The sequence below is a fragment of the Jaculus jaculus genome, chromosome 14, assembly GCF_020740685.1.
Source record: "Jaculus jaculus isolate mJacJac1 chromosome 14, mJacJac1.mat.Y.cur, whole genome shotgun sequence".
Classification (NCBI taxonomy): Eukaryota; Metazoa; Chordata; class Mammalia; order Rodentia; family Dipodidae; genus Jaculus; species Jaculus jaculus.
Window position 1 is genome coordinate 74,897,814 of NC_059115.1, and position 11,935 is coordinate 74,909,748.

An 11,935-nucleotide genomic window follows, 5' to 3' on the forward strand; every position below is an offset into this window, starting at 1 on the left:
ATAGCAGTGAAGTAGTGGTGTACAAATAAATAAAAGAGTATTGTCATTGAATCAGGGTATTTATGTTTCTGTATATCAGAAACATCAAGACTTAATAAGATAAGAAAAAATGCCTAAGTGAGGTCAGTGGAAGAGATTGAGTAAAGGAAAGGTGGAGGAAAGGCTAATACAAATCTAAGAGGATATAAATAAGTCATATGGAAACCTACTTTTTTGGACAATGGAACACACAGGAGCCATAGATTGTTAATAGAAAACTTTCAGTGCCAGAGATGGGATACCTTCCAGTGAGTTGTTGGGCAGAGAGGTCCCTTATGTCCCCAAAACATTACAGGCCATTACCCAGGCCCTTGGTTTCCCAATAGGAATAGATGTAAAGACCCTATTGCTGAAGACTCCACATACTTGGGCTGCAAGGTCACTGAGAAATCCTGTGGGAGCTGAGCTGAAAACATCCTCCATGTAGACCACCAGACAGAATCTGGAAAAAGCAATGCTGCATGAAGTTCAATGGGAGAGAGAGAAATCATGAGTGAAGATACTCAACAATGTACACTGCAAGCCTTGTATTTGGCCAGCCAGGCCAAATGTGGGTGCAATAGTAGCATATCTGTTATGGGAGAATCAACTGTCCTCTAATTTGACTGGAGGCCTGCTGCATGGGAGGGAATATATCCTTGATACTGAACATCTACAACAGGGGTAGTCATGAGCCCTAAGGGTGCAACATCTACTACTATCTGGCTACATGTATACACTATGCTCACCAAACTGCCCAGTAAGCACTTCTCTTAATAATCATATCCACATATTAATGCTACTCTAACTTTTGGTTAGAAAGCCTTACATGGCAGTGACCTTGGGATGATGCAGAAGGCACCATGGTGCTGGGAAAAAAATCACAGAGGGATGCTCAGCACTGAAATGTCTCTATCACACCTTCCACGGCTCAGGGTCCATTGCAGAAGAGGTGGCAGAAAGAATGTAAGAGTCAAAGGAAGGGTGGGAATCCTTACAGCATGCTCCTCCAGACACAAAATGGCCTGTATATCCATGACCTCACAGTGCCTGATACCTCCAACACAAGACCATCATAATAGAAGGAAAAGATCATGACATCAAAATAAAATATTGATTGAGACGGGGAGGGGAGATGATGGACAGTGGAGTTTCAAAACGGAAAGTGGAGGAGCGGAGGGAGGGCATTACCATGGGATATTGTTTGCAATCATGGAAGTTGTCAATAAAAATGAATAAATTAATTTAAAAAACAAGGTAACAGTGTCCAGTGGAAATTTAGGGAAAACTATTCATTGTTGAGATTAAGAAGGACAGATTAAAGAATTGGAGGGAAGCATTGTTTCCACACTGCCTAAGCTTGGTGAATGTACAAACACCAAAGGAAGGCAAAAATATGATGAATGTAGGCTACTCTTTCAAGAACTTTTCCCATTAAAGGAGTGGATATGTTGCTAGTTAGAATAATTTGAGGATACGATTGTTGGTTTGTTTTCCAAGTTGGAGAGAGTTAGGCAGATTTAGACAATGACTTTTAGAAATAGCCAATAAAAAATATAACACTAGAAAAAAAATGAGATAGATGGGGAAACATAGAAGGAAGGGACAAAGAAAAAAAGGAGGGAATGAAGAAGAAAAACACACTTTTCAAGAAACTATGGTCCTTGGAAGTCCAAGGTGGGAGGAAGGTAACACAGAGTGCAGATGAAAGTATTGGCCTCATATTGAAGGAATATCACTCTACAATTGTTACTGCCAGTATGGAAGGGTTGGAAGCAGTGAGTGCTGATGCCCTTCACTCGACATTCTTTGATGGTGACTTCTATTTTCTTTGCAAATAAATAGTGTGCTGAGTGAGAATAGAACTATCCTAGACAGGAATTAACATAAAAGTCATAAGAGAATAAACAGAAAGAGCTAAAGAAACAAGGGTTGAACTAGTCCAGTCTTGAGAATTTTTTCAGGAAGATTGTTATGAAAGTATTAAACAATAAGTGTTAGGTAAAAGAAAGCTGAAGTAGTTGACCAAGGGGTTTAATTGATTTGGAAATTAAACTTTTAAGGATGATTGAGATGAAGTAATTAAAAGGTTAAATATCTTCCATAGTGAATACCAATACCGTCAGTGGAATGGGGGTACGAAAGAAATGATATAAGAACATAACTCTAAGTGAATATCACCAATATGCAGAATGTTAGTACAGTAAAGTTCACAATTAAAAGGAAAGAGAGAGAGAGAGAGAGAGAGAGAGAGAGAGAGAGAGAGAGAGAGTAAAAGTCTTAATTAGTGAGGAGAATGAAGGTAACTGTGTTGTTTTGAATGTGAATGCATGTTCCTACAACATAGCCTCAGGGGTTTTTATTTTCTTTTTATTTAGTTATTCAACAGAGAGAGAGAGGGAGAGAGAGAGAGAGGGAGAATGGCTGCAAAGCCTAAGGATCCAAGTTTCACTCTCCAGGTCCCTTGTAAGCTAGATGCAGAAGTTGACACAAGCGTGCAAGGTCGCACATCAGCACGAGGTGGCACGTGCGTCTGGAGTTCGACTGCAGGGCTGAGCTCCTGGCGAGCCAGATCTCTTTCTCTCTCTCTGTCTCATTCTCTCATTTATTTTAAAAAAATATATTTTAGATACGAATCAGTTCTGGATGGTGAAAGGCTTCAATTCTGACTAATTGATCACCAAATTGAAAATTGTCAAATATGTGATATTAGCATGTCTCTCTCTTAACCTCCACTCTTGACTTAGGAATCTTATTTGTGTGTTCACGGTCTACTCAGACTATGCAAAGCCATTTAAGCCTACCTCATCAGACCTTTCCTCATGGCCTCAAGTCCCTGAGAGAATTCCTATCATGAAGTAAATGTATTTACTTCATTCTCCCAGATGAACTACCTGGCTATGTTGCAAAAACTGCATTTCAGGATTGAAAATGATGGCACATATCTACAACCCAAGAACTCTGGAAGCTGAAGGAGAAGACATGCAAGATTGAAGCCATTATGTGCAATGTAGAACAATTCAAAATAAAACAAAAACAAAAAAGCCAACAACTTTCATTTCCAACAACCACACTTGTATGATTCAGTAACATTTGGATATGGCTGAAGCCTGTTAATTCTGAGACTAGTTCTATTAGACTTTGTCTTCATATTTATCATTCTCTATGAAAATATATGCATATATCCATTTAGTTCTTACCATATCATGCTCACTCTCTTGCAATCATGTACAATCTTGAGAAGAAGTAGAACTAGTTTACTTTAGTTGCTTCATAACTACATGAATAACATATATATGCTATATTTTATATATATATATACATACACACACACACACACACACACACATATATATATATATGTATATATATATATGTATATATATATATATATACATATATATATATATATATATATATATATATATATATATACATACACACACATACATATATACATAAAATCTTCATCTAAGTCTACTTCTATGTTTTACAATAGGAGAATGTGAACAAATACTGGATAAGTCAGTGTTAAGTATGACCAGGAAAATGTGCACTTCATAGAACTTGCTTGTTTTCTAGCTGTGAGAGAAATAGAACAACATGTTTCTTTTTTTCTTCTTTAAGGGCTAGAATTAAATAGAAATATATATGTATTCAAAGACACAACTGAATCATAAAGAGGCACTGATTGGATCTGTTGAAAACTATGACTTATAACTTCCATGGCATATGTAAATCCTTTGTTTCACTCAGTAATGAGAGGCTAAACTGCATGTAGTCTGGCTTGGTTCACTTGTGACATAATGAATTCTGATCTAGGCTACTCCACACACAGATAAGAGGGCTCAGGTCAATTAAATGACATTAGATATGCATGCACCTGAATCACTAAATCTCTTTTGTCTCTGTTCATAAGGAGGTACTAGTGTTACCCAGACATAGCGTTCAGCTGCATCTTGCTTAGGAAAGTGAAACAGACAAAAGCTTTGATACAGATGGTCTGGATCAAATAGTGCTTCCTCATTATGTGTATATTTTTAATTGAACTGCATTCTTAAAGATTTTTTATAAAGATAGCAAAATCTATTTCCTACATGCTGTAGAAAATATTTAAATATCTTACTATACAGAAAGAAATGAAGCAATAAAGAAATGCTAAAAATGCCTAATAGTGAATGTATAGAAATGTATCTCTTCCTCGGTTCTAACCATTTGGAAAGAAGACAGACACAGTGCTCACTCATCTCGTCCATTTCTTTATTCTGTCAATTTGATATGGCACCAATCAGTAAGTTTTGAGTAATATACATGTCACAACCTCAGAGTGGAGAGCTGATTCTACTTGTCTATTTGTTTGTACATATTTTGAATTTTTAAAAATGACACAATACAACTTGAAAAGGAAACATTTGATTGCAGGAGTTCATATGCACTCTTTAGATGTTTTCACAAACCTTCTTCATTTATATTTTCAGCAATTTTTCTTGGACGTCTAACAAATACTGAAATAAGTTTGCCTCTCCACTTACCCTTTCATAATGTTCATGACACAATCCTGTGTAATTTGACACCATGGAACTTTAAACAGACTCGAATCTTTTGGACCTTCTAGCCATCACCAATTCACATAGTGTGCAGTAAATCCAGCTCAAAATAAACAACACAGATGGAATCGAAGCTTATAGTACAATGTCAGCAGTATCCACAGATTGACAGAGCTGGCTAGGCTGCCAGATGCACAGAATGTTGTTCTAGCTACTTGTTCTTTATAACTGGACTTGATGGAGTACATCAGTGTCAAACTCCTTGCTGGTTTCCACACGCACACGCACACGCGCAGAAGTGCACCCGCATAAACACGCGCATTCCTGCGCTCTATGTCAACGGAGCCATCTGCTCTCGGCTTTACACGTGGCAGCTAACTAACTATCCTACTGTGCCTGGTCTCACCGACTGCTTTCCCTGGAAACAAATGACAACAGTTTTATCTTGTGCCCTCCTTGGCATTATAACGTAAGGCTCTTAACATTTTCATAAGCATATATTTTACATGCATTTTAAAAATTCTGTTCTCCATTTTATTTACTGATTCTCTAGAGAATGTCAATAACTCTTTTTATATCTTCCCAAAATCAAGAATTTTTTCCCCCTATGGAATTTCACATATCAAAATTGTTTTTTCTAAGTAAGATTTACATTAAGGATGTGTGTATGTATGTGTATACATACATACATACATACATACATACATACATACATACATACATACATACATATATATATGCATGCAATGGGCCATGGGGTAATTTTCCTTCCTACACACTGTTTTGTGCATAGTACTTTCAAATGGGGCTGTAAAAAATGTGGGAAAACAATAGAGGAATGTCATTCATTCCTTTTCACTATCCTATATTATCCTACTGGCAATGATGGTCATGCTGGAATTTAAGACAAGCAGGCCATATAAACAAAAGGTATCTTAAAATACAAATATCATGTGTGAAGCAGGAAGCTCATGGGCTATTCTGTTCTTAAATGCAGAATTTTTGCCTTGAACTCTTTGTCATTTCATGTAAGACCTAAATGTATAAAAAGGGATTAAAAGGAATAAATTCAATTAGAATGTCATTTTAAAGCAACATATCTATTTAAACTGGGAGTGTGAAATGGCATTTGAAGGATATAGAGAATGAAATTATAGAAACACGGCAGAGGTTTAGGCCATAGCAGTATTTCTTTCTGACCCATTTCCATGTCTGGCATCTGTCTTCATGACAATCTTTCTAGAAGATCTACAGAAATATACTCACCTTCTGGTAACTAGGTAACATAATCTCCTGGAGGCTAGCTAATTGCAGCCCACAATAACCTCCATACAGTAACTGTTAAATCTTTCATTTCTTTCAAATTATCATGGATCAGTGGAGAGGGTATTGATTTGATTCATTAACAGATTTCCAGTCTGTTCCAAGGTTAATGATTGCATGTATCTCAATTATATCCTTAACGGGTTGTTCTATATGATTTGTTTGAACTGTTTTGTACATTGTTTAGCTCTCTTAGATGAAAGGTGTCTTAGCAATTCATGAGTTGACACATTTCATCCTCTTCTTTCTAAATCCATGAACCTGCTTTGATGTAACATATACAAGACAAGACACAAATGAATCATAAAAGCCTTTTAAAGTATCCTTCAAAAACCATAGCAAAGCAGTTTTTTGAGTTAGGTAAATACCCTGCAATTTATCATTTTTAAAATATTAATCACTGCAGATCAAGGGTTTGGTCCTTTCTTTTAGAATTTCATACCACCTTCTGCATGCAAAAGAAATTTTCTGTAACTTATTTTTTGAATATACATACAACAGAGTTCATCTTAGAAAAGTAGAACCAAAATATATTTTTAAGTCACCTGTAATCCTTCCAACAGAAGCCAGACGCATCTCAACTTAATCAAAAAACAAGAAAGCATTAAGTAATTGAATATATAATATCCATATAATCTGTGTTTAAGATGACCATAAATAACAGTTAAGTGATTCACAGGTACACGTTCCATTTCCACAAATGGATGGTTAGGCAAAAAGAGAGAAGGAGCCATTGGAAGACTGCAGAGTAGAGACATGTATTAATTGAAAGTCAATTATGTGATAACAAAGCAGACAATTGTGATTGCTCATCCTTCTAACCCCAAGCCTACTAGCTTCCAGATATCTCAGCCATGGAAATTTGCTCCATATTCTGAACTTGAATTGTCATAAGCTAATTGCGCTTTCTTTTGATGAGAAAGCTGGACTTCTAACACATCATACTATAGATCTTTGGCAGGAGTTACATTTTAAATAATGTTACTGCTTTACTATCCACTTGTATCCTGAGCAAATGACATACCAGACACCTTCTGGAACCCCCAAGATTCTGAGAGATTGGGGACTCAGAAGCCAAATGGAAATCATCAGGAGGAGAGACTTCAGTTATACAATCCATTAAATAAAACAATAGAGCCTGCAGCTGAGCTATTAAAAAGAGTAGAGCAATTTTTATTTCAATGGCTACATTTTATTTCCTCTTCTGAGTGGCTGGTAACAAAGGGCCGCTGAAAGGACTGGATAAAAAGCAGGCGTCAGATGCAGGATCCATGAGTTAAACAACATTATTAGATACAATTTCATAAAATCTAGTTGCTTTTTTGCTACTAGAAATCATGTCCTTTTGTCAACTTGTGGTCACATCAGCACTTCTGCTGATATAATTTGCTCCAGCTGCAGCGCGTAGCTGGCCTGCAAATCAAGAACCAGAATGAGGACAGGCAGGAATAACTCAATGGCTTGGATAATGTGCAAATCACTACACTCCTCGCTATTAGTCTACTTTTTTTTTTTCAGAATATTTGGAAGAGGAAACATTTATCTTTAGTAAAACAGCCAATCAGCCACCCTCTTAAGCGCTGGTTTGTCTGGTTATGTTCAGAAGCGAAACTCTCCTGCAATGGTGCTTTGTAATCATGGCACTACGTGCTTTTTTACAGAAAGAAAATGTTTGAACACCTAATGCCAAGCAGTGTCTGTTTTTGCCCATACCCTTCTAGATATATCTCGTAGACTTAAAAAAGCATTCCTGAGAATATTGTTCATCATTTTTGCATTCTAAGACTTTCCCTCTGGCCCGTAACGTATTGGCTCACAGAATAACACACACCTTTCTGTCAACAAGCTGCTGTAAATGGTGCACTTCTAAACACAATGTGGGCCTAGCTGAAATGGAAATGTAAACTAATTATTGATTTAGGCATAAATGATAATGGTAGAGACTTAACCATTCCTTCAGAATGAATGGACCTCGGGTTTCTCTGCGGTACTAGAAAACTATTGATTTATCTTGAAATCAGTCAGAACTGGATCACAACATTTAAAGTCCTGCTTTAAGCAAACACTCAGCCATCACTTTGTGTACATAAGAAGAGTTTGCAAAGAACAAAGCTCAAGTACTCCTGCCTGTCTGTGGAAGTCATTATAGCCAGTGAGCAAACAGGAGAACAAACAACAGCATGTGCCACTGGAAGAGCTAGCTGGCTCTACTGAATGAGCAGAGGCAGTGTTGATGTGCTGTGCACCAATGCATGTGAGCTGAAATTCTGTTTTCCAGGAGCTGCAGCCTTCCAGTGCCAGGTATAATTGGAGCTGTAAACTCATTGTGTAATCCATCACCTTCTCAAAGTCATGTCACCAGCAGGCACCTACATGGAAAGTTAGGTTGGAATATTTGCCTTTTATCATTGTAAACTGACTGTAAAACTTTATGACAACTAAAGATGTTTTCAGAAACCATTGTTTCAAATACCACACACACACACACACACACACACACACACACACACACACACACAAAAAAGAATATGCCACATACTCCTGGCACAAAATCTGTTTTTCATTTAGCAGAATAGCACAGAGAGATGGGGATCAGTTGAGACCCTTGTCCTGTTCATTTAAAACACATTAAAGGGATAAATTTTCCAAAATTCAGGACTATGTTTAATCCTCAGGTCACAAGTGAAATAGTATGCTTTTCTGAAATGTATGTGGTCAACTTTCATTCACCCCCAAAGTGTGAGAAGGTAGCCTCTGCTAGGTGTAGACCAGAGCCCCATGGATTCTCACTTGTAGAAGCAAATTTTAACTTTAGGCAGCTTCTTATCTTTTGGATACCTGGTATAAACTCTTTTATTATTGCTCAATTTGGGTGGGTGGCAAAATTATGGTTTATTTAAATCAGAATGGAAGTTTACATGATATTGACTGACAAAATGCAATGTTTCAGTATGACATTAAGTAGTTTCCTTTGTTCAAACAAATGAAAAATAATACGAATGGATTTCAAAATGTTTTTACCTTTCTAGGAAAGGAAAATATACTCAAATTACAGGTGGAAAAAATGCTTTCTAGGTGAGTTTTAACATCTCCAATCATTTTTTTTTCCTGTTCTACCACTAACTGACATCATATAAGTCCAAATAGTGGAGGAAAGAGGAACTTAAAACCTGCAAGCTGCTTCAGAACAGAACCTCATTTTATGTTTCTCTGAACAATCCGAAACAACAATTTCTTTTATCATTATTGAACCATAAACTGGTTGTACCAGTTAGCAAATATGTAGGTCACTGTGGGGTTTGAACATGAAATGGCTTCATGTGCTTGCAATTAAGCCTCATATTTGGTCTCCAGCTGGTGACAATTTTCGAAGATTGTGGAGTCTTTGGGAGGTGAAGCCTTGCCGGAGGAATTGTCATGCTAGAGGTGGGCTGTGGGGTGATGGAGTCCAGTTCCAAGCCCAGTAGTTAGACTTCCTTCCTGCTGAGGTGGAGGTGTGATGCCAATCTGGCTTTCTGCTCTAACAATGCTTCTTCTACTATGATGAAACTTACCCTCAAGAAAGTAAGCCAGAAAAAACCCTTTCCTTCCAGAAGCTACTTCTGGTCACTTGTTTGGTCACAGCAATGACAAGATGACATGTCTGTAGAACAAAATAATTAGGAGAGGCAAGCCTATGTTGAAGAATAGATAGATAGATAGATAGATAGATAGATAGATAGATAGATAGATAGATATAGTTATATATAAGGTAAGGTTAATAAAAATCTCTGACAATATCACAAATTCACTGATAAAATACTAATGCAAAATTAATTATAGAAGTAATTCTAAAAAGACAAATGTAAGAATTAATAAGGAAAAGAAGAAGAGCAAGTGGAGGAACAGAATGATTGAGTAGAAGGAAAGGAGAAAACCAAAACCCTTGGACACATTTTTGTTACGCTTTCTAATGTTTAATCTGCTTTGTTTATTGATGGGTCATTGTCTTTTTTGTTTCATTTCTTTTCTTTTTTTTTTTTTAATCAGGTAGTCCTATTGACATATAACACTATCATCAATGTAGGCAGTAATACCAGTATGGTTTTATGTCAAAAATATGTAAAGCAAAGAAAAAAAAATCATAGCAATCCATGTTGCTGAGAACCTTGTGCTTTTCCAGGACATTTCCATGGGCTTGTCCAATGCATAGGAGCCATGATTTTCATGATTTTTTTCATGGTTTTTCATGATTACCAATGCAGCCCTACTGTGAGAAGAGGGAAAAGTGAGCTTGGCTTCAAGAGCTGGAAAATGAAACAGTTGACTGTGATTATTTGCATAGCTACCTTATGTTTATTTTCCTTGGTATGCTGTGTTATTATTATTTTTGGAAAGCTGTTTATGTCCCACACCCATACAAAAGATATAGTTTGTGAATATCATCTTAGGTTTCTGCTTACTCTACATTTGAAGCACTTACACTTTTACCTGCCATACAAAAGTATCTCCTGAAGGACTTTGCCCAAAATTCTTAAGAGAATACAAAGAACAGCTCACTAATGAGCATCATGTTTTGTGGTACAGCTATTTTCTTGAACTGAAGTGTTCCAAGACTCAATAAAATTCAGGAAGTAAATAAAATTTACAAGGGTCAGGAAGTAAATAGATCACAATGCTAAACTCCTTAAACCTGTGCCATTCATAAAGCCCTTCCTCAGGATTATATGAGCGGCAACAACTGCCGAGGAGACCTCAATAACTCAGATTCCTGCAAGTTATACCCTGGGCTTCAGGGATGCAGCTTTGGTGAGTTATTGCCAATACAGGGCTGGGCTTTCTGGTCGGTGACACAGCTGCCTTTGAGTCACTCATGCTCCTGTAAGAAATCCTCCACCCCTCATCCTGTAAGCAACCCTAATTAATTCATTGGGTCATCAGGCTGAACTTCCGTGTAAATATTAATTTGTTGTCAATGTCTTCTCTGTGGCAAATAGATGACATTGGTTGACATCCATCTCCCCTGGAAAAGATAACACCACCTTTGGATGCCAGCCAAGTTAGTCCTTATAGCCCAAGTCCTTCTTACCCCTACTTCTATTTACATTAGCAGTGATAACTTCATGTCTTGGAATCCATGAATACTTCCCTGCCAAAGGGAAAAAAAAAGTGAAAGAATGACTCTCAAGGGTATGTCACAGAAGAAAATCATTAGGGTGAAAAACAGGATTGGTTGGGATAGCTGAGCATTCTCCCAGAAATATTCAAAGCTAAACACCTACTGCGTGCCTTTCCGAGGTGATGATAAATTGACAAAATAAAAAGGTTAAAATACAGTCAAATGGCGAGCTGACTAGCAGTTTCTGTTCCATAGCTTGTCCTAGAATATGGCTGAGGCTGACTTTTCATCTGAAATTGGCCCCTTTTGCTGGCGCCTTCCCTTCCCCATCCTAAACTGCATTATCCATTCCTCTTGGGAGCAGTGCCTTAATAAATCACTTGCACTCAAATCCTTGGCTCAGGAGTTTCTTCTGGGATTACCTAACCTAAGATATGGAGTACATTTTGGGCACTTTTCTGGAGCCACAATCATTAGAGGGCCAGCCACACTACAATCTCTATCTGGAAACCTGAGACCTGGAGTGTATTTGGGCACTTTTCTGGAGCCAGAGTCATTAGGGGCCATTCTACAGATCTGTCTGGCAAGAGTGAAGACTTGCAAGGCTGTTTTGTGCGGGTCATGAATGCAGCCTGGTCATCAGCTACTACACAGCCCTAATGCCTCCCTTGAGACGAAGACAGTGTTCTGCACACATGCACTTTCTGAGAATGTCAGTCAACGGGGGTCCATGAACAGTATAAGTCCAAAACATTTCTAGCATCAGTGGAAAACAAGCAAACAAAAACAACACTTTGTTTTGGTCACTATTAGAAGCTCATTGCCAAGAAGTACGCATTTAGTGATCTATACAGCTTGTGTGTTACAACCTACAATGGTAAGTTTATCAACTCAAGGATAATCAAGTTTGAAGAATGTTTTTAAAAACTATCCTAGGGGCTGGAGAGAT